Source organism: Mus caroli, chromosome X, assembly GCF_900094665.2.
Source record: "Mus caroli chromosome X, CAROLI_EIJ_v1.1, whole genome shotgun sequence".
NCBI lineage: Eukaryota > Metazoa > Chordata > Mammalia > Rodentia > Muridae > Mus > Mus caroli.
The window spans coordinates 121864943-121890464 of record NC_034589.1 but is presented as its reverse complement, the minus strand read 5'-3'; the positions used below and the strand labels follow the sequence as shown (position 1 = coordinate 121890464).

Here is a 25522-nt window from a genome sequence, read left to right as displayed (position 1 = left end):
AAAAAAAAAAAAAAAAAAAAAAAAAAAAAAAAAAAAAAAAACTAGAGAGAGCCTACACTAGTTGCCTGACAGCACACCTAGAAGCTCTATAACTAAAGAAAACAAATTCACCCAAGAGAAGTAGATGGCAGGAAATAATTAAACTTAGGGCTGAAATCAACCAGGTGGAAACAAAAAGAACTATTCAAAGAATCAACCAAACCAGGAGCTGGTTATTTGAGAAAATTAAGATAGATAAACCCTTAGTCAGACTACCTAGAAGGCACAGGGACAGTATTCTAATTAACAAAATCAAAAATGAAAAAAAAAAGAACATAACAACAGAAACTGAGGAAATCCAAAACATCATCCTATCCTACTACAAAAGGTTATACTCAAAAAAATTAGAAAAGTTGGATGAAATGGACAACTTAGTAGACAGATACCAGGTACCAAAGTTAAATCAGGATCAGGTTAACGATCTATACATTCCCTTTTCCCCTAAAGAAATAGAAGCAGTCATGAATAGTCTCCCAACCAAAAAAAGCCCATGACCAGATGGGTGTAGTGCAGAGTTCTATCAGACCTTCAAAGAAGACCTAATTCTAACTCTTATCAAACTATTCCACAAAATGGAAACAGAAGGTACTCTACCCAATTCATTCTATGAAGCCACAGTTACTCTGATACCTAAACCACACAAAAATCAAACAAAGAAAGAGAATTTCAGACCAATTTCCCTTATGAATATCGATGCAAAAATAATAAATTCATCCATCATGACCAAGTAGGCTTCATTCCAGCGATGCAGGGATGGTTTAATATACAGAAATCCATCAATGTAATCCACTATTTAAAGAAACTCAAAGACAAAAACCATATGGTCATCTTCTTAGATGCTGAGAAACCATTTGACAAAATCCAACACCCCTTCATGATAAAAGTCTTGGAAAGATCAGGAATTCAAGGCCCATACCTAAACATAATAAAAGCAATATATAGCAAACCATTAGCCAACATAAAACTAAATGAAGAGAAACTCAAAGCCATCCCACTAAAATCAGGGACTAGACAAGGCTGACCACTTTCTCCCCATCTATTTAATATAGTACTTGAATTCCTAGCCAGAACGATTAGACAACAAAGGGAGATCAAGGGGATACAAATGGGAAAATAAGGAGTCAAAATATCACTATTTGCAGATGATATGATAGGATATATAAGTGACCCTAAAAGTTCCACCAGAGAACTCCTAAACCTGATAATCAGCTTCAGTGCAGTAGCAGGATATAAAATAAACTCAAGCAAATCAGTGGTCTTTATACAAAGGATAAACAGGATGAGAAAGAAATTAGGGAAACAACACCCTTAACAATAGTCATAAATAATATAAAACACCTCAGTGTGATTCTAACTAAGGAAGTGAAAGATCTGTATGATTAGAACTTCAAGTCTCTGAAGAAAGAAATTGAAGAAGATCTTAGAAGATGGAATGATTTCCCATGCTCATGGATTGGCAGGATTAACCTAGTCAAAATGGCTATCCTGCCTAAAGCAATCTACAGATTCAATGCAGTCCCCATCAAAATCCCATCTCAATTCTTCACAGAGTTAGAAACAGCAATTTGCAAATTCATCTGGAATAACAAAAAACCTATGATAGCAAAAACTATTCTCAACAATAAAAGAACCTCTGGTGGAATCACCATGCCTGACATTAAGCTGTACTACAGAGCAATTCTGATAAAAACTGCATGGTACTGGTATAGTGACAGACAGGTAGATCAATGGAATAGAATTGAAGACCCAGAAATGAATCCACACACCTATAGTCACTTGATATTTGACAAGGGAACTAAAACCATCCAGTGGAAAAACAGCCTTTTCAACAAATGTTGGAACAACTGGTGGTTATCATGTAGAAGAATGCGAATCGATCCATTCTTATCTTCTTGTACAAAGCTCAAGTCTAAGTGGATCAAAGACCTCCACATAAAATCAGAGACACTGAAATTAATAGAGGAGAAAGTGGGGAAAAGCCTCAAAGATATGGGCAAAGGGGAAAAATTCCTAAACAGAACAACAATGGCTTGTGCTGTAAGATCAAGAATTGACAAATGGCTGGGTATGGTGGCACATGCCTTTAATCCCAGCACTCAGGAGGCAGAGGCAGGCAGATTTCTGAGTTCGAGGCCAGCCTGGTCTACAAAGTGAGTTCCAGGACAGCCAGAGCTATACAGAGAAACCCTGTATCAAAAAACCCAAATAAATAAATAAATAAATAAATAAATAAATAGACAAATTGGCCCTCATAAAATTGCAATGCTTCTGTAAGGCAAAAGACACTGTGAATAAGACAAAAAGGCCATCAACAGATTGGGAAAGGATTTTTACCAATCTTAAATTTGATAGGGACTAATATCCAATATATACAAAGAGCTCAAGAAGCTGGACTCCAGAAATTCAAATAACATCATTAAAAAATGGGGTACAGAGCTAAACAAAGAATTCTCATCTGATACTGAATGACTGAGAAGCACCTGAAAAAATGTTCAACATGCTTAATCATCAGGGAATGCAAATCAAAACAACCTTGAGATTCTACCTCACACCAGTCAGAATGGATAAGATCAAAAATTCAGGTGACAGCAGATGCTGGCGAGGATGTGGAGAAAGAGGAACACTCCTCCATTGCTGGTGGGATTACAAGTTTGTACAACCACCCTGGAAGCCAGTCTGGAGGTTCCTCAGAAAATTGGACATAATACTACCGGAAGATCCAGCAATACCTCTCCTGGGCATATTCCCAGAAGAAGTTCCAACTGGTAATAAGAACACATGCTCCACTATGTTCATATTAGCCTTATTTATAATAACCAGAAGCTGGAAAGAATCCAGATATCCCTCAATAGAAGAATGGATACAGAAAATGTGGTACATTTACAGATTGGAGTACTACTCAGCTATTAAAAACCATGAATTTATGAAATTCTTGGACAAATGGATGTATGTGGAGGATATCATCCTTAGTGAGGTAACCCAATCACAAAAATAAGTCATTAGATATGCACTCACTGTTAAGCGAATATTAGCCTAGAATCATAGAACACCCAAGATACAATTGGCAAAACACAAGAAAATCAAGAAGAGGGAAGAGCAGTGGGTGGATACTTCTCTCCTCCTGAGAATAGGGAACAACATACTCATGAAAGGAGTTACAGAGACAAAGTTTGGAGCTAAGACGAAAGGATGGACTATCCAGAAAGTACCCCATCTGGGGATCCATCCCATAATCAGCCACCAAACTCAGAAACTATTGCATATGCCAGCAAGATTTTGATGAAGGGTCCCTGGTATAACTGTCTTGTATGAGGCTATGCCAGTGCCTGGCAAATACAGAAGTGGATGCTCACAGTCATCTATAAGATGGAACACAGAGCACCCAATGGAGAAGCTAGAAAGCACCCAAGGAGCTGAAGGGGTCTGCAACCCTATAGGCAGAACAACAATATGAACTAACCAGTACCCCCAGAGTTTGTATCTCTAGCTGCATATGTAGCAGAAGATGGCCTATTCGGCCATCATTGGGAAAAGAGGCCCCTTGGTCTTGCAAACTTTATATGCCTCAGTACAGGGGAACGGCAAGGCCAACAAGTGGGAGTGGGTGGGTCGGGGAGCAGGGCGGGTGGGAGGGTATAAGGAACTTTTGGGATAGCATTTGAAATTTTATATATATATATCTAATAAAAAAAAGAAAAAGAAAAAATACTAGAAAAAAAAGTTGGAAACAAATTAGAAGATTAAACAGACAATATGGACTTATTGAAGCAGAAGTTAATAATACAAAATATCTACAATTTATCAAAGACATGAAAAATGTAAAATATATGTAAGAGATATTGATGATGTGGTACAGAGGAATTTTAATCCAGCAACATGGCTGTATTGTTGATCTCATCTGAACGCCTTCAATGTCTTTGTGATCTGGCTGGAATACAGTCATGCTCTTAGTATACACCTTTAATCTCAAACAAAGATGTCTAATTGAGTCACAGACAACATGAAACAGAGAAAGAGTTGACATAAATAGGTTATGCCCGTCTTTAAGGAGAAGCTATTTAAGAGCAGTATAAGGAGAAAGAGTCTGTCAGTTAGGCCAGTCATTTGGTACTTTAGTCAGTGCAGTGAATGCAATGTAGTGGGGTGGAGTTCATTCATCAATTCATATGGCTCACTGCAGGTCAGAAGAAGCAGTTGAAGCCAGAGAGTAGAAGGAGCCAGAAGATTAGAACAGTGTTAGTTTAAGGCCAAGCAGAGCAATACTGTGACAAACTGAGAGAAATGATTGAATCAATCAGCTTAGAGAGGTATTTCAGCCAGAACAGTTGAGTTGAACCAGCCAGCCAGAGAACTAGGAAAGGTGAACTTCTTCAGCAATAAGCCCTGGAGTGGACAATTATATCTGGTGAATAAAAGATACTTTTACATTGTGGGGAAAATATAATGCATCTAACAATTCCAAAAGAGTACAGGAAATACAATGGGTGAAAGGAGGATCCTTCTCAGAGTTAAATACTAAAAACTTTTAGACAAAGATGAAGAAAAGGATATTTCAGGAATATAGAAGAGACTATAATATAGTTATAATAATATCAAAAGAAATAGACATTTTGGAAAAAGTACTAGAGATAAAGATGTTTGATATGCAAGGACAAAGAAATGTTTTGAGCTTATATGTTTGGTAATTCTAAAGTTATACACATATGCCAAAGCTTTAAGTGTACATACATGTATGTATATGTAATGTATATGTATATGTAATATGTATATGTATATATATATATAATTCTAAATATTTTAAATTATTGAATAAAGCTATGAAAAAGTCCATTTACAACTCATTAATGATTGTGGAACACTACAACATTCCTTTTGCATTTATTTAATTTTTCAGTAGTCAAAAATGGAAATTTCTATCAAAATTTAGTAAACTTCTAAGAAACTTTATTTAGTGGACATACATAAACATCACTAGTACACTAAATTTTAAAGGTAATTGTGTAAGTTTCCCCTTACTATAATAAGTTCCTAAGATAATCAAGTTATAAAGTTTTTAAGGTTTCAGTCAATAATCAGAGTGCCTCAGAACTTTGCTCCTCTGGTAGCACACAATGAGGGTACTATATGGTAAAGAAAAACTACATAGCTTATAAATAGTTGGAAAGTATAAAAAGTAAAAGTGACTGGCTTCCCACATTTAGTTTTGAGAACATACTATTATTATTGATATAAGGTCTTCCCTCTAGGTTCCACCACTTGTAACAATTTTTGGGCTAAGCCTTTAATATATGAACATTGAGGAAGCATTCAAATTATAATTAAAATTGTTACTAAAGGCCTAATCATAGAAATTTAGAAGCCCATGATAGAAGGGTCAAAAGTTTAAAATGCCTAAATTAGAGTAAATTTCAAGGCTATCTTACAGTAAGTAAGATCCTTACTGAAAAAGCAGAATCAAAGAGAAGGGATGTGTGTTATAGCTTAGTAGTTGATTATTATGGTTAATATTTATTTTCAACTTGTTTGGATTTAATACTATTTAAGAGATACACAGTGTGCCTATGAGACTATGTCCAGAAGGGTTTATAAGAAAGAAATATCCACCTAAATAGGAATGGAAACATTCCCTAAGTAAGATTCTACAACTTAATGCATAGCTGGAAATTTCAACTATACATTATACCCCTATGATTGCTGGGTTAATTAGAGGTTACATGAAAACAGGACTTTAAAATTTGCTCAAATAATTTTTCTGTAAACTGTGAGTATGTATATATATTTTTTATACTCAGGGATATATATCTTTGAGGTATTTAAAGTAGATAGCTAATATATGATTCTTTATTACTTTTTCAGAGTATTATTTTACCTTTTTTTCTCTATTTTTTTCTCTATTTATCTACCGCCCTAGTTAGTGTTTGCCCCCATTTTTCTCATTTTCCCAATCATATCACTTGTACCCTATTCTTATCTTTAGTCTTCCCATCCTACCCTAGCAATGGTCGTTTTTACTTTTCTGGCTTATGCAGCTACTTTAGGATGTGTACTCACATTTGAAGAATTGAAATTGAAGCCTCAGATAAGAGAATATGTTGTCTCTCATCTGAAGATCCAACTCCAAATCCTTAGATGTGATCAAATATCAGACAATTGATACAATACCACACATAGTCATATTTCTCTACTAAGTTAGTCCTCCAGCAACAGAAATTCATTACACATTGGCCAATATCTCATGATATTATTTTCTCCCCACAAACTGATGGTAAATCTTATTGCTGAAGATAAGATTTAAATATCTTATTGAACAGGGAGAAGTCAAATTGGTACCCAAATTGAGGTTTCATTACTACAGTCTAGAATTTATGGCACTGGAATTTATTTTGCACATGACTAAAGGAAAAACATAATCTTCATGCCAGCTGCAAAACCTGTGATCTACCTGAAAAAGATATGCTGGTGAGACAGTGGCACAAACATTGTGGGAGTGACTAATTACACACTCATTTGGATTTAAGTCCCACTTCATGAGATGGGATTGATCACTGATAGATACTGCTCAGCTGGCCAAGAACTCAAGCCTGAAGAGACCATGGGTCTAGATGAAAAACAAATGGTAGAATACTTTTGTTCTGCTAAAGAAACAGAAAATTAAAATTACTCCTAATGCATTCTACTATACCTATTAATCAATGGATCAATGTCTTGTTCAGTCCTCATGAGAAAAGCTTCCTCATATAGTAGATGAGAACTAACACAGAGACCCACAAGTAGAAACTGAAAAAGAGAGTGCCAGATTTGGAAACACTCTATCCTAAATGGGATGTCTTCATCAAACTCCTCCCCTCAGGGTTCAGGAAGCAATGTGAAAGAGGAGGCAAAAAGATTGTTAGAGACAAAGGGGAGCTGGATCAGGTATAGGAAGAGACAGGAGAGAAGTCCAAATAATTAGGAGAATGAAGAAATATGTAGCTGTAGTGGGTGGGGAACTTGGGGAGCCACTATAAAGTCCCAGACACCAGAGAAGCTAGAGGTTCCCAGAATCCAACTTAGATGATATTAGCCAAAATACCCAACAAAAGGAAGATAGACCCTGAAGAGACCACACCTCCAGTAGATAGGCACCCACAGTTGACAGATGGGGCCATTCACCCATCTCCAAATTTTTAACCCAGAAATGCTTCTGTCCAAAGGAAAGGCAGGGGCAAAAAATGGAACAGAGACTGAAGGAAAGTCCATCCAGAGAGTATTCCACCTAGGGATCCATCTTATCTGCAGACACACTATTGCTGATGCCAAGATATGCTTGCTGACAGGAGCTTGGTATGGGTATTCCCTGAGAGGTTTATCAGCACCTGACTAATACAGATGCAAATACAGCCAACCATTGGACTGAGCCCAGGGACCCAAAAGGAAGAGCTAGGGGAAGGACTGAAGGAGCTCAAGGGGATTGCAACCCCATTAATCTTATCTGACATTAATGAGAGGGGAGGACCTTGGTCCAGTAGAAGCTTGATACCCCAGCATAGGAGGATGCTAGAGTGAGGTGGGAGTGAGTGGGTGGGTGAAGGAGCACCCTCCTAGAGGCAAAGAGGAGGGGGCAAGGGGAATGCCAGCACCAGGAAGGAGGAGTGGATGGGTTGGGGTGCAGGGTGGGGGAAGGGTATAGGTGACTTGCAGGATAACATTTGAAATGCAAATGAAGAAAATATCTAATAAAAAAGTTTTTTAAAAAAAGAGGAGGGGGCAGAGTGGAATAGGATGGGAGGATGGAGGGTTTGTGGAGGGGTAACTGGGAATGGAGATATTTGAAATGTAAATGAATAAAATGATTAATTAAAAAACAAACAAACAAAATAAACCCTTCTCTTTTCAACAGATGGAGATCATCACAGGAAATAACAACTAATCAAAATTCAGAGTTGTGGAATTCAGTCCTATTAAATATATCTACAAGATAAGACATGAACCTAAGGCTCAGGGAATATTGCAAAAGAAGGGACAGAAAGGTTCCAAGAACAAAAGAATCCGGAGATTTATTCTGAGATTAGATCTCCAAAGAATGTCAGAAGCTACACCCATAAAACGTCTCATACATGACTACCCAATAACCAAATAAAGACAAGAGAAAAGCCTAAGTGTATGGGGGAAAGCCCAGGACTTCTCAGTCTTACAAAAGGAGATCTAGACAACTAAGGGATGCTAAAGAGAGGAGAAATATTCTTTCCTAAGGAAGGGCACAGCAATTGGTTATCTGATAATATACATACAATTCATAATATATACAGTGAGTATCTTTGGGTGGAGGATAGTAGAGAAGGAAATTATGCAGTTGTATATCTTTAAAAATAAAAGAAATACTTCTTTTAAACTCCAGGACACTTATTTTACTCTGTTCATCTCAACTTTATTTGTAAAAGTCACAAACTGCATACAACCCAGATGTCCCTCAATCAAAAATGTATAAAGGAAACATTGTTCATTTGCATAATGGAATACTACTCAGAATGAAAAGAACAACAATATAAACTAACCAGTACCCCCAGAGTTCATGTCTCTAGCTGCATATGTAGCAGAGGACGGCCTAGTTGGCCATCATTGGGAGGAGAGGCCCTTGGTCTTGTTTAGGTTCTATGCCCCAGTACAGGGAATGCCAGGGCTAGAAAGCAGGAGTGGGTGGGTTGGGGAGCAGGGTGGGGGAAGGGTAGAGGGGGACTTTCAGAGAGGAAACTAGGAAAGGGTGTAGCATTTGAAATGTAAAAGTAGAAAATATGCAATTAAAGAAAGAAAAAGCAAAGGTTAGGAACTTTGGAAAGGTCCTGAAACACTTGCCCTTCTGGAATGGAGAGGCTAATTAACATTTCTCAGACAACAGGGTAGATGACCTGTGGGTGGGGACACATTCCACAGGACAGACTGTTGCNCACCTTCAGACAAGGGAAGTCCTTGTCACCTCATTCCCTCTGGACCAATCAGTTTAAAGGGTGCACAGTTACACCAATCACATTGTGCCTAGTTGCTGTTGCTCTATTCTGCCCCCTGGAAACAACATAAAAACCTGCCTATCTGTTGCTTGGGGTTGCTGCCTCTCCTTCGGGTCTGGGACGACCCCAGTACACTGGAACAATAAATTCCTTTTGCTTTTTCTAGGGTTCCTGGCTCCGTGTGTTTCACTCAGTAGGTCCCCAGTAAGCTAAGGCTCCCCAGCGTCTTACAAATCACTAAAAAAGGAACATCATGAAATTTTATGGCATATGGATGGAACTTAAGAATATCATACTGAATGAAGTAACTGAGACCCAATAGGACATGGATAGCATGCACTAACTTAGTGTATTAGCCATAGAATTCAGTATAACCAGTCTACAATCCACACACCCAAAGAAGCTAAATAACAAGGGTCCAAGGGAGGATGCTTGAATCTTACTCAGAAGGGGAAAAATAGTCATCTGACGTGGTGGAGAAATCAGGTGTAGGGAGACTTAGGGAGAGAGGATCAGGAGAAGTAATGGAAATCTGCAGCAACCAGTGGTGGTTGGGGCTGGAATCTCTAGGATGTGCAGAAGACCTGGGGCAGTGGAGGCTCCAGGGAGTCTTAGAGGATGCTTGTAGCTCAGACTCCTATCAGTGGGGGATATGGAGCCTGTGTGGCCACATCCAGTAGCCAGGCAGGACTACCAGAGGAGGGATAAGGACACCAAACTACTCACAAACAGGGACAAAGATAGAACGGAGATTTACAGAATGACCAACCGATGAGTGGACCATCTTGAGACCCATACCATGGGCAAGAATCAATCCCTAACTAGTGATGATACTCTTTTGCTTGCTTACAAGAGCCTACCACAACTGTCCTCTGAGAGGCTCCACCCAGCATCTGACTGAAACAGATGCAAAGACACAGAGCCAAACATTAGATGGAGCACAGGAGTCTTACAGAAGAGTTGTGGGGAGGATTGAAGAACTCACAAGAAGACCAATAGAGTCCACTAACTTGGACTCTTGAAAATTCCCAGAGACTGAACCAAAGTGCATGCATGGGTTGAACCTAGGCCCCATGGACCTATAAAGCAGACATGGAGCTTGATCTTCAGATGGGTCCTCCATCAACAGGAGCAGAGGCTTACTCTGACTCTCTTGACTACCTGTTTATTCTGGTCTCCTATCATTGTCTGACCTCACTGGGAAATGATGTGCCTGATCCTGCAGTAACTTGTTTGCCAGGGTTGGTTGATACTCATAAGGGATCTCCTTCTTCTCAGAGAAGGGTTGTGGGGATGGGGGGAAGAGATGTGTGAGTGAGGGTACTGGGAAGATATGGGGTCTGTAATCTGAATGTAAAGTGAATAAATAAATAATTTTTTTTTCCAGAGCTGAGGACTGAACCCAGGGCCTTGTGCTTGGTAGGCAAGCGCTCTACCACTGAGCTAAATCCCCAACCCCAATAAATTACTTTTTAAAAAAGAAAAAGATTTGAAGGAAGAGTTCCAGCTAACTCTCATAAGTTCTATCATGCTTTTTTTTTTTTTTTTTTTTTTTTTTTTTTGCCACTGTGGACATGGCCTCCTCAATCTATGAGCCAAACTAATCCCTTTCTCCTGTAAATTGCTTGTCAATTATTTGCTTCCAACAATGAGAGAAGGGCCCACTAATACCCACTAAAAATGCACCCTTATCCTTCAAGGCAAACTGACTCTGAAAGTTATATGTATCAAAATAAAAAATTAATTCAGTACATCTAAGGGAGTTCCACAAATATTACTATTTCATTATTGCTTAAATTCAAGTCTCAGCAATTTGTGTGTGAATTTAGGTAAGTTCAGAGATGAAGTACTATAAAATAACTTTAAAAATTATATATAGCTAATATTCCAGTTATGTTAAGCATAGGACAAACATTCTTGTTTCCAACTAAAGGGACAGAAAATCTAGTGGATATGGATCAAACCCAAACCCACTAAGAGAAATATTACATCCTTGCTTTACAGTATGCTACAATGGTATTTGAGTTCTAAGGAACTTCAGATCTACCAGCGCCAGCAATACTGTTTATAAACCACATTGTACCTTTTCTCTTCCAGTAATTTATACACCAATGTTAATTTTCATTTAAATATTTAATATACAGCATTTTGTTTACTTTCTATACTGTTTAGAGAAATTCATACATTGCTGATCTTCAGATGTGATTTTGCACTCTGCTTGTTGCTGTCAAGTCTCTAACATTTCTTGCTTACCTGGGCAGCATTGACTTCAGTCCCACAGGTTCCCCTATCACTCAAGGAGCTAAGGGCAAAATTAGAAGCATTCAACAGAATGCATGGACCTTTGATTTTTCCTTTGAGGTATTTGTGGAAGCATAACTCTACTACTTGGTTTTCTTGGAAAAGTAGTACCATGTAGATAACATCAAAGTCTTCTACTGGAAGAGTAGCACTTGTGCATGTTTGTACCATGATTGCAGCAATCTCTTCATATCATGTAGACTGAAATCAAAGAGCTGAATGCATTGGTATTTTTGAATAAGTAGGACTCCCCAGAGCCTTTACCATAAAGAATTTTTACTTGAAACCAATTGGACATTTCTAATTTTGTGAGTCTGTGATAAATTTTGTCAAAATAACTTTTATATTATGCTAGTATAAAACACATTCTCTTGGTGGACACTAGAAATGGTAACAGCAGCCTCTTTGGCCATACATTTTTACGTGTTACTTTTTTCTTTTGAGGTGTCAAGTTCTCAAATATTTCTGCATTAGCACCTTCCTCTGTTGCAGATTTTCATGTAACTTGGATCAGAGTAACTAATAACTTTCCTATTGCCTAACTGTTTTGCTACTTAGAAAGTTTCTTTACCATGTAAATGATTTTTTTTTTTTTTTTTACTTTTGAGCCTTAAGACTAGTATTCAAAAATGTATAAGGACATTGACAAAGCCTTTTGACACAGCACAAGAGTGACCTTTATTCTAATCCCAGTAGAATACTCATTTTTCTTTGAACCCATGACAGACTAACTTTTATTATTGATAATCTTCTGAGGCACCCCCAGTGTACTGGTTAGTTTTGTGTCAACTTGACACAGCTGGAGTTATCACAGAGGAAGGAGCTTCAGTTGAGGAAGTGCCTCCATGAGATCCAGCTGTGGTGTATTTTCTCAATTAGTGATCAAGGGGGAAAGGCCCCTTGTGGGTGGGACCATCCCTGGGCTGGTAGTCTTGGTTCTATAAGAGAGCAGGCTAAGCAAGCCAGTAAAGAACATCCCTCCATGGCCTCTGCATCAGCTCCTGCTTCCTGACCTGCTTGAGTTCCAGTCCTGACTTCCTTTGGTGATGAACAGCCATATGGAAGTGTAAGCTGAATAAACCCTTTCCTTCCCAACTTGCCTCTTGGTCATGATGTTTCTGCAGGAATAGAAACCCTGACTAAGACACCCAGTATCATCTGTGAAACTCTGTATGCATATTTCTAGACTTCTCTAATTCCTCTAACTTCCTACACCCCTCCTGTAAAAGAATACAAACCCCTTTCCACCTTTTCATGTACATAATAATAATTTAAAAAAAAAACCAGATCTCAGTGATATTTTCCTGTGTTAGAAGTCATAGTTGAGATAACTATCTTAGAAGAAGAAAGGTTCATTTTGGTTGATAGTTTTAGAGATTTATGATTTTTTGGCCCCATTGTTTTGAGACTGTAGTGGCATGTAATTTGCAGGGGTGTGTGGTCACAGAAAACTCTTTTTCCTGTGGCTTAAGAGTGCAGGAAAAACAGGGTCAAACCACACAACTACCTCCAAGGGAATGCCCCCAATGATCTAAAGACTTTAAACTTTGTTTCCCCTGCCTCTTAACAATACCAACATTGAGGGCAAACAAAACAAAACAAAACATTAGTACATTAGTTTTGAGGGGAACATTTAAGTTTCAAATATTTTATCCAGATAATCCCTGTCTTCTATGAATATTTATTTAAACACAGCTCTAAAGAAAGAATAGATTCAGGCCAGGTGTCATATACCTAAAATCACAGCACCTGAGATACAGAGATAGGAGGACTCACAATTTGAAGACAACTTGGGTTACCTAGTAAATTACAGGCCATGCTTGATTTCTGAATAAGATGTTGTCTTAAAATAGCATCTCCTCTAATGAAAGTCGTAACTTTTATAGCAGTTATGAATATGAAGTATGTGAACAAGTTATTTGAACTTAATCTATAAAAATGATGTAGAAATTCAAGTAAGATATTAGAAATTAAAGTCTAGCCATATATTCCCAAACCCAGAGATACATTTATTACTGAAATACAGGAATTTGTACTTCTAAAAAATTTTATTGGTTCTTTGTATACTTCAAATCATGTTTCTGTATCCAACTCATGTCCCTGTCCCTTTGTATCTACCCTCCACCCTTAGAGCCTTTATCCCAAAAGAAAAGAAAATAAGAACAAAAAAGTGTTGTGCTGTGAAAGCTGTAGTGTGTCATAGTATGTCACACATTACACCCTTTTGTCCACACAATTTACTTGAAAATGTCCATTGCAATGAGTCATTGGTCTGTTTCAAGACCTCTGCCTTTTGCTGCACTGCTTTTGCTATACTGGGGTGTTGAGGTAAATCTCCAACCCCAATATGCCCCGGCAATGACAACACAACTCAGTTAATATGAATACATGCTGTGTGCCTAGATTGGGCAGATCTACCGCTACACTACCATTTTCTCCATCTATGAGACCCCTTAGAACTTGCAGTTTCTCCAGGCCATGTACTTCTGCTCTGCTTTTCTTCTGCTTTGTCCTCCTCTGCATCCTCTCCTTCTTCTCTCTCTCCCTTCTGTTCACCTTCCCTTTTATCTGCCCAATCATCAGCTCTCCTTTATTTTACAAATTAAAGTGGGAAGCAGGTTTATAGGAAATCACCTGAGTGCTGACTCATTCCTTGTTTGTAGCCACTCACAGGAGAACCAAATTAACATCAAATATAATTAGCTCCAGGGCTATTCACAACACTGGGAACTCATAAGAACTCCCCTGGATATTTTGTTGCCCTGTGCTATGGTGATCCTGAAGCTTTGCAAATGTTGAAGGACCAGCACTTTCAGGCACTCTAAGAGACCATAGATTGAATACAAGTTGGGGTCGGCCAACTCAAAGCCCTGATCTGAGCCTAGGAGTTTGCTGAGTTGGTCATCCCACCATATCTTTTATGTGCATGTCATCAGGGTGAGCACTGCCCTGTTTAGCTCACCCAGTGCTGCAGCCATCAAGAGGCAGGGCTAGTTCTTCTGCTCTTATGTCCTCAGTGGGCTTACTTTTGCCTTAATCACCAATCCCAGCTCTACTGTGTTGCCTAGGTGAGGTGCAAAGCCTGCTCTCCCCAGTGCTACAACCAGTGATGGGCAGGGCCACCTTTCCCACTCTCATTACCTCCAGACTAACTGACCTGGGAACATAGGCTATGAGGGGCCATTGAGGCATCTCTAAGGAGTTTATATTTTAAAGCCAATATTTTCTTTAATTTTTTCTAATTGTATCAATGGTATACAGGTTATACAGAAAATATTCCCGGTATAGAATGTTTTCACAATTTAAAACTTATTTGTGGAAATCTGGATGAAGATAAACTAATTATGTCAAAAGGCAAAAGAAATTTAACGTGTTTTTTTTTTTTCAAAATAGAAGAGGACAGAAATCTTCAGTTACAATTTTAAGTGGATTAATGGATTCTAATATAAATACAATCTATGATTTTGCATTTTATAGCCAAAACTTAGAACACTAAAATAACAAAGTGTTCAATGAGAAAAAAATATATAAATGTTAAAAGGACAATAAGATTGTCAGCTGACTTACAGGTATTGGAGTAGAAGCCAAGGACCAGTGAAATAGTACTTAAAGTATATATATATATATATATATATATATATATATATATACTTTATATATATAAGTATATATATATGTATAGAATTTCATATCTAAGCATAAGTATCTTTTTAAAAATTGATAGAAGAATAATATGTTTGAACAAACATAGGATTTGAAGATTAGTATGAATTTATTCTTATTTTAAAGAAATTATAAAACTTGCTATTCATGAAGAATAAGTGATTTCAAAAATATCAGTTAGAACACACAGGCCAGGAAATCAGGCAGGCTAACTGCAAATCTTCAACTTTCCCTCTTCTCCTTCAAATCCAATCTCCAGTCTCACTCCAAACTCTGTAGCAATCCCTTCCTGTGCCCTTCCTATCCCTCTCTGTCCCATCTCCAGTGGATTATTTAGATCTTCTATTCCAACTCCCACATATACCTTTTGCTAAGCCCTCAACTACAGAAGGAATTCCCTGGGAACCTGCCAGTTAAGCATGTCAGGGAAGCAAGGAGGGCAGCAAAAGGAGTAGTCAAAATTCAGATCTTTAATCTTCCTACTCTCTTTCAGTTCCAGTTCCCCAGTTTCATCCCCAACTGTGGAGCATTCTACCTTCTGTGGCCTCTTCTCAGTCTCTGACCCCCTTCCCAGGGAACTAAGCAGATCCTGATAGAATACCCTGCCTTTCTCTTGACTGTGGACCTTACTAGCCTATCTACATTTTCAAGTATCAGCTCCTAGTCCAAACACATTGTACCTGGAAACTCTAATAGCCACTATCAGGATCTTAGAAGAGTTTTCTATCACGCAAAACACAGCCATCACATTCTCCGAAGAACCAGATAGGGCCACAGAAACCAGGAACAGACACCCACCCAACAAAGACAAGACCAGTTATCAGCATCTAGAATTATAACCATCCCAAACCCAGATTCCTAGTGACCAGTGTAAAAACACTGTAACAATCAAGACAATATGCCTTCATTAGGGCTCAGCTACAGTAGGCCCTAGGAATTGCAACACAGCTAAAGTCCAAGATAAAGACCTTTATGAATTTGATAGAGGCCCTTAAAGAGGTGTAAATGAATAAATTCTGTATAGAAATCTATGGAAAGACAAACAGTGGAAGAAAATGAATAAAACAGTTGAAGACCTGAACATGGAAATAGAATCAATAGAATTTATGTGACAGCTTAAGGTGATGTGAATGTGGATCAGCAGCATCAACATTCAAGCTTTTCACTCAAAGTTTGGAGCACAATCACGCAGAAGTTTAATCAGTCAATTGGTCTTGTAGAAAGTTCCACCCAGGTACACAGGTTTGTTTTTTTTTTTTTTTTTTTTTTTTTTTTTTTTTTTTTTTTTTTTTTTTTTTTGGTTTGTTTTCTTTGTTTGTTTTTATTTTTTATAGAAACTTCACTTGATATACTTAGACATAATCTTTGACTACATAAAACGATAATACACAGGAATATTCCTAAGTATGACCTGGGATTATATACAACTGTAATTTCTCTCTACATGTCTTCACTTTCTAGAACAGAGCTAATATAGAACATGAACTCTTATGTCTAAGGAAGAACATAAGACTATTTACAAGAGTTCCTGTTAGCTAGAGATCATGCCATCTATCTATCTATCTATCTATTTATCTATCTATCTCTCTCTCTCTCTCTCTCTCATATATATATATATATATATATATATATATATATATATGCATCATTTGGAAGGCTGGAGAAGGTCTCTATATCAAAATATAATAAATGAAAAGGTAAATAAAGTAAAATACCTTTTGTCAATTTGAATACTATCAGTCCTGGTTTCATGTCATTGAATAAGGAAGTTAGCATAAACATATCTAACTTTTATAGTTTAACCATCTTGAAAGCAAAATATATACACTTTTATTTTGTTTGTATATTTAGGTTTCCTGTTAATTCTATGAAGGAGACATGATATGTGTTCAAATATGAATGTGAGCATCTTGGTTTTACTATCTCAGCAGTACTACAGGATAACATGATTATTTTTATTTTTTCAACCTGTCTATAACTAAAACAGTTTGCTAGACTTGTTATCACTTAAGCCAGATGTTTACATTCAAAATACCTACAAATTTTTCTTTGATTCCTAGGTTTTAGCAACAACTGGAGAAACATTTCCAATAGTTAAATAAAAAGTGAGTAGTACAGTAAGTAGCTCAGGGGTATTTGCCATGTAAATAGTTTAATCTCCAAAAAAACACATATTAATGTGGAAGGAGAGAACTGACTCCAGAAAGTGTTCTTCCGACCTCTACTTGTGTTTCTTGGCATGTGTGTGTACAAACACAGCACTATGTATACATATACACAAGTAAAAGTGCATGCAGGTACATATAATAACAAAAATATTTAAAAGAAGGAAGAATGATTATCAATGTAAATGATAATTGATCACATGCTCATAATGTAACTAGAAATATTTTTTGGATGTATAACAAGGCTTACTTGTATATGTTTTTAAGCATCATAGAACAAAACACAGCCAGAAATCAAGGTGTTTTTTAAAAATATGTTGGTGAGATCATCAGGGTAGATACCCAATTTCTATATAAAATCAAGCTCATAAAATATATTACACATTGTTGACATGTTAACAGAGAATTTCACACTTCATTGAAAAGCCATTAAGACAATTACCAGGTCATTAGTGTACAAGTTAAGCTCCAGCTTTGAAACCCTATTCTCTAAAGACTTCTTTCAGTGTGTTTGACAGACAGTTTAGCTCCTAGCATATGCTGAGTCAGAATGTAATCTGTTCCATTTTTTTTTTTTTTTAGATACCAACAGGCTAGTCTTTAGAGAGTGCTAAGATGGTGTTTCTGGGATTCTGGCAAACCTAGGAAATGTATTTAACTATGCCTTGCAGATTCATTTAGGTTTCCTTAAAATCCTACAAATCTGGCACAGTGAATTTCTGGTCTAGTGAGACTCTTGAGTGACTATTTAAGCCTTTGTAAATGTTAGTCATTAATGTTCATTTAAATATATACAGTTAAAAAGGAGAAATGCTTTATAATTTACTCACCAACTTAGCATGCTAATATTTTAAAGCAACACAAACTATATCAAAATTCCACCAGATTGTGTAAATTGTATATTTGTAGTATTTTACAGGATGATTTACACATTGTATAATATATGTCTCTTGGAAATTATTTTGTCAATACGTGTAGAAATTCCCATTTAATTGTGGAATTTAATTTTACCTTATAATTTAATAATTTCATTATTTATTTTAGTGTTGGTAAATATTTGAGTATTTTTGACTTGTATCGCAATGAACTTCCAAATATATATGAATATGTAATATATACATATAAGCATGTATACATATATTTAATGTACTTCAATGATAATATTCATTCCCTCAGGTTTTTATGTTTTTTTCTAGGTTCAGAGGAAATTGAGTAGATTTTTTTTGCATGTCTAAGAGAGTAGTAAAATATGTTTCTATCACTTCATAATTAAGGGAACATGCAAAGATCATGTCTCTGATGTATTCTCATATACACCTATGTTACATTGGTCTTGCTCATTTATAGATCTCTTTAACTCTCCTCTAATTTTCTTTCCTTCCTCCTCCTCCTCCTCCTCCTCCTCCTCCTCCTCCTTCTTCTTCTCCCTCTTCTTCTTCTCCCTCTTCTTCTTCTCCCTCTTCTTCTTTTCCCTCTTCTTCTTCTCCCTCTTCTTCTTCTCCCTCCTCCTCTTCTCCCTCCTCCTCTTCTCCCTCCTCCTCTTCTCCCTCCTCCTCTTCTCCCTCCTCCTCTTCTCCCTCCTCCTCTCCCTCCTCCTCCTCCTCTTCCTCCTCCTCCTTCTTCTTTTCTTCTTCTTTCCTTCTCCTTCTCCTTCTCCTCCTCCTCCTCCTCCTTCTTCTTCTTCTCCTCCTCCTCCTCCACCTCCTCCTCCTCCTTCTCCTCCTCCTCCTTCTCTTTCTTCTCCTTCTTCTCCTTCTTTTCCTCTCTTTCCTTTACATCCAAATTACTGCCCCTCCTGGTACTCCCTCTCAGTTCCCTTTCCCAGAATCTGTCTCCCATCCCTGAGAGGGTGGAGGCCCAGCTGTGTTTCCCCTAACCCTCATAGATCAAGTCTCTATAGGATTCGACTCACTATTTCCCACTAAGACCAGATAAGGAAGTGCACCTAGAAAAAACACATTCCACAGATAGGTAACAGTTTTAGGGATAGCCCCAGCTCCAGTTGTTCAGGATCCATATGAAGGCTGAGCTACATATCTTCTACATATGTGTGGGGGGACAGGGGAGCTATGTCCTTCAGTCTGTGTATGTTCTTTGATTGGTGGTTCATTCAGTATTTGAAAGACCTCAAGGGTCCAGGTTAGTTGACTCTGATGGTCTTCTTGTGGAGTTTCTTTTCTCTTTTGGGTCTTTAATCCTTCCCCATCTGTTACTTATGAATCTACAAGTTCCATTCAATATTTGGCTCTGGGTCTCTATATTCATCTGAGCAGCTGCTTGGGGGAGCCTCTCAGAGGCTAGATTCCTGTCTGCAAGCATAACAGAGAATTATTAATGGTGTCATGGATTGGTACTTGCCCATGGAATGGGTCTCTAGTTGGATTGATTATTGTCTGGACGTTCCTACAGTCTCTGCTCTATTCCCTGTCTCTGAATTTCTTGTAGACAAGATAAATTTTGGAAGTTTTAATAACTTAAAAACAAATACTATTTGGAAACCCAGGGGTAATGATGAGGTTGAAACTTTTGAATGATACATTTCTAACCAAAAGTGAAAGTATAGTGAAAAAATAGTAAAGAATGCTTACTTGGCAAATATTTAAAGCTCTGGAGGAGATGCTTTATGTTGGGTGGGATTGTTATATTTGGACAAATATCTGTAGGGAGTAGATGAGTGATTCAAAAAAGGTCTTTTGTTTTTACATCGGTATCTATATTGCTTGGTCTGTTCTTTGTCTCCTAAATTCAAGATATTCTCTTTCCCAGATGAGGTCATATTTATAAAGCACCATTTTGGGCTTTGACTCATGGAAGCCTTTAAAACATGTCTCATATGTTCTCCCTGTCTCTTGAGTATATTCACAGGACTCAACATATCAATATACTTTAAAAATGAGAAAATATTTAAATAGAATGCTGCCATATATCTGGAAATTGAAGTTACAAGTGAGAGACTGTTAACTTCCCCTGATATTTTGGGTGTCTGTGACTTTCTAGTTTTAGTCTGCACCTGAATGGAAATAGACCTCAGTTACAAGAGATCATATTGGCTATGTCTGAGGCCCCAACACTCCTGATTTATGATATTCCTGTCTAGCCACTCACTGAGCTGAACATGACCTTGCTAGTTGACCCAGCATATAGCTAATCCCATATGACCTGAGTAGTTATAAGAAGCTGACCACAATTTAGCATCTAAATTTTTCATGAAAAAACCCTGCTTCCGTTAGAGAAAAAAGACTGGCAAAGTCTTGCAAAATCCCCAGGAAGCCTGGGGATATAGTATATCTCAAAAGACTTGCAACAAGAGAATTTTTTTTTTCTTCTGGCATGCATGGAGCTGATGGAAGTAAGCCAATGAAACCCAAAGTGCAAGTCTATATCATCTTAATGCTTTCTATGGTAATAGGTGTATATTAAAACACAATGCTCCATTTCTTTTACCATTTCCACGGCTAGAGTACCCAGTTGATTTATTTGTATGCTACTCATAAAGATCTGCAGCTCTATGTGCTATTAATTTACTGCTGAGTTTTAATGTAACAGTTATTTTTCATAGTTCCTGATACATATTGCCACTAATTTACTTTAACATGAACTGGAGTCACTTATGTAAGTGTTGGAATGCTGATCTTACACATTAAATGTAATCTGAAACAAATATTTATGTATGTGGAAAAATACCAAGATATTATTACAATGATCAGTGGTTGACTGATCTTGACTGACTCCAGTACAGATAATCATACTATAGGATTGTGATTAAAGGTGACCTGAAGATGAATCACACAGAGGGAAATGCAGCATCATGTGGGACACTTATTATGAAAACAAGCTTCCAGTCTATGTCTGAAATCTAAAGCAATTCCTTTGTGGAAATAATACATTAATCAATTGAAAGTAGGGATCAGTTCTATTCTACAACAGTTGGTTACTGACAGATGAACTTTTACATTCTATGTATTCATCATATGAAAGATTAGATCCTTCTTAAATTTGACAAATATGTCTATCTACATATTCATTTAAATTTTATAAGTATTGATTAATTGATTTTATAGTTATATCCACATATTGCTTCTACTTCATTAATTTCTCAAATAAAGTACATGCTTGTAACTCAGCATACAAAATAATAAGCAGAGTTGAACACAGTTGACCCATTGAAAACCTACTGCATACTATAAGGATGTATAATCTAAGTTATTTTAAAAATAAAGTACAGAGAATCATATTAAATATCATCTTTACCTATAAAATCTTAACAGTAACATTGAGTGAAGCAGGGTAGTACACATCTGTGATCCGTACTATCCTGAGGTTAATGCAGGAGGATTTCTAGGAGTTTGAGCCCAGACTAGACTTCACGGTGAGTTCCAGTTCCATCAGGGTAATGGAATGATACATTGTCTTAGAAAAAGTGACTATAGTTTCATATATATTTTATCTCACATTTGATGAATCTCTTTATTCTCTTTTTTGACTTTTCACACTTAAAAGTAAATTTGAAAATCATTTTATCTTATCAACCCATCTTGAGTAGTATAAAAGTAAAATACATCTTCCCCTGTAATATGAAGATTCATAAAATGTCACATTAGCCAAAAAGGTTAATGGGACTGTTCTATGGAAAATTACCACCTGTTCATATTTTGAGATGTAAAACTAGCACTTTGTAGCGTGAACCCTAGGTTACCTAAACCAAATTGTTAAAACTTATGAGCAAAAGAATGTTGTCTTATTTTTTCTATTAAATTTTATATTAAACTGGTTTTAGAGATGTAATTCTGGATAAATATAGTTATGTTTAGATGTAAGTGCATTAAACATGCTTGACTATAGGGAAACAGTTCCTCAACTAGTCCCATTGTGAACTGAGTTTTATAACTATGGTTATAGTCAGTATTCTTTTCTTCTAGCACTAAAGCATATTTGTTCTAAGCACAATAAATGGTGGATTTCATGGGAGTCTTTATGTTGTATTTTGTTTAAAGGGGGATAAACCACATTTGAATGTATAATATTTTAAGCAAAATCGTGATTAGAAAAAACATATTCTATTAACATAATAACCATAGAAATACTACCATGAAATGGCTTAAAATTCACAGATAAATTTATATTCATTTATTTATTACAATTTTTATTAGAAGGATATTCACAAACAAATTAAGTTCTCTAGAGTTCACATGTTGCAGTGAAAATATCTCACACCTTGATTTGACGAAGTATGTTTATTTGAGAAGTTAATGCTGAATCTGTCCTATTAGTGTCAGACCTATTTGTGTACCTGACATGATGTGAATATTTAAATGGATTCTTGGGTTGTTATGATTTTTTACCTGTAAAATATTTAATTTTTAACCTCTGTATTTTTGTATTCTTTACTTCTGTATTTTTGTGTTCTATGTAATTCTGTTTGTGGCTCACTGTCCTGAAACTTATTTCTTCTACTACTGTATGTAAATGAAAAGAGAAAGAAGTCAAATGGCTGAGGTCACAAACAAACACTTGTCAAATCCTCTGACATCATTTATTGAGACTCCAAGATTATCACATTTTAATTTTCCACTCTTTTGGAGTTTGATCAAATGAATGCAAATTATTTAATAAATATGTTAATAAACTTCCCTAATACTCAAATGAATTTGCCTCCAAGAAAAGATCTTTCAAGCAAGTTCAGATATTCTAAAGACATCACTTTTTTGCTAATAGATATTTAAATAAGAGTTTTTATTTCTTTTCGATTGCTTGGAATTTGCCATCTAAACACTTATTAAAGTAGAATTAAATTGTTTGCCAATTTTCCTTTAATTTAGTTCAGGAAATGTCTTCGTTTACTGCTAAAATATTTTATGTGTGATACTGATCTTCAGTGTTGTAGTAAATGCCCTTAAATATTTAATAACAATGAATATCAAACTGTATAAGTTATAAATGTATATGTAAAACCAAGCCTCTGGTTTCGTGATTTTATTTTACCCAAGATAAATATTAGTGATACTAGAACTCTGCATTAAGATTTTGTTATTAAATTCTGATATTCTACATAAAGGAGTCTGAGGGCATAACTGTCTGGAATTAACATCATTGCACATTTTCCCATTCATTTTGCCTAAGTAGATTCCTTTCTCAATTATGCTTTTTTAGTTTACAACAATATATTTTGCTACCATTTTTACTATATACTTAGTAATGTGATAACAAAATAATAAATAGGATGAGCTTTGTTTTCAGGCAATTGTGGATTTAAATTCTGGCTCTAATGATTATAAACTGTTTTGGAGATACATCATTTCTAATACTCTTCATATGTTCAATTATTTTACCTGGAAATTTGTATATCATATTACATATCGTTCATTTATGTTGTTATGGGAATATAATAATATACAAATACTCTACAACAAAATGTCCAGAATAAAACGTGTTCAAATTACTACATGCCACTATAGCATTCTTTCCATTTTGACACACTTTGTTATCTAAAATTTAACTTTCTGCACTATATAGAATTACATATAAATGAAGTAATTTATAATTACATAGATTTATGAAGTCTTATGATTATATAAATATATCATATTACATTTCCTTCATGTCAAGAGTTCCCTTTTGTTCTTTTGCTATCAATATGCTCCCTGTAAATATAATGCATTTCCAACAGTATACCTGCTTTTAAAAGTATTCTTTTCTCTATCCACTCCTGTTGAAGGACATCTGGGTTCTTTCCAGTGTCTCACTATTATGAATAAGGCTGTTATTAACATAATGGAGAATGTGTCCTTGTTATATGTTGGGGCATATTTTTAGTATGTGCCCAGAAATTGTATAGCTGGGTCCTCAGGTAATACTGTGTCCAGTTTTCTGAGGAACTGCCAGACTGATTTCCAGAGTGGTTGTACCAGCTTGCAATCCCACCAACAATGGAGGAGTGGAGTCTTTCTCCACATCCTCGGCAGCATCTGCTGTCACCTGAGTTTTTTATCTTAGCCCTTCTGAGTGTTGTGAGGTGGGATCTCAGGTTTTTTTTTTTAACTTGCATTTCTCTGATGATTAAGGATGTTGAACATTTCTTTAGGTGCTTCTTGGCCATTCTAGTTTCCTCAGTTGAGAATTCTTGGTTTAGCTCTGTACCCATTTTTTAATAGTGTAATTTGATTGTCTGGAGTTTAATTTCTTGAGTTCTTTGTATATATTGGATATTAGACCTCTATCAGATGTAGGGTTGGTAAAGATCTTTTCCCAATCTGTTGGTTGCCATTTTTTCCTATTGACAGTGTTCTTTGCCTTACAGAATCTTTGCAAATTAATGAGGTCCCATTTGTCAATTCTTGATCTTAAATCATAAGCCATTGGTGTTCTGTTCAGGAAATTTTCCCCTGTGCCCATGTACTCAAGGCTCTTCCCCACTTTTCTTCTATTACTTTCAGTGTATCTGGTTTTATGTGGATGTCCTTGATCCACTTAGACTTGAGAGTTGTACAAGGAGATAAGAATGGATCGATTTGCATTTTTCTAAATGCTGACGTACAGTTGAACCAGCATCATTTGTTGAAAATGCTTTCTTTCCACTGGATGATTTTAGCTCCTTTGTCAAAAATCAAGTGACCATATGTGTGTGGGTTCATTTCTGGGTCTTCAATTCTATTCCTTTTATCTTTCTGCCTGTCATTTTAGCAATACCATGCAGTTTTGTTTGTTTGTTTGTTTGTTTGTTTTTATCACTATTGCCCTGTAGTAGAGTTTGAGATCAGAGATGGTGATTCTCCCAGAAGTTCTTTTATTGTTGAGAATACTTTTCAAAATCCTGGATTTTTGGTAATTCCAAATGAATTTGCAAATGGTTCTTTCTAAGTTTGTGAAGAATTGATTTGGAATTTTGATGGAGATTACATTGAACCTATAGACTACTTTAGCAAGATGGCCATTTTTGCTATATTAATTCTGCCAATCCATGAGCATGGAAGATCTTTCCATTCTTCTGAAATCTTCTTTGATTTCTTGCTTGGTTAGAGTCACACAAAGGTATTTTATATTATGTGTGACTATTGTGAAAAGTGTCATTTCCCTAATTTCTTTCTCAGCCTATTTATCCTTTGAGTAGAAGAAAGCTACTGATTTGTTTGAGTTAATTTTACAGCCAGCAACTTTGCTGAAGTTGTTTATCAGGTTTAGGAGTGCTCTGGTCAAAATTTTGTGGTCGTTTAAGCATACTATCATATCATCTGCAAATAGTGATATTATGACTTCTTAGTTTCCTATTTGTATCCCTTTGAACTCCTTTTGTTGTCTAATTGCTCTGGCTAGGACTTCCAGTACTATATTGAAGAGAGAGAGAGAGAGAGAGAGAGAGAGAGAGAGAGAGAG

The 25522-nt window shown here is 36.4% G+C and overlaps 1 pseudogene; it reads left to right on the top strand.

Moving 5' to 3' along the window:
- The first annotated feature begins 10115 nt into the window (after positions 1-10115).
- Positions 10116-25522, top strand: part of LOC110286378 — a 46428-nt pseudogene continuing 31021 nt past the window's right edge.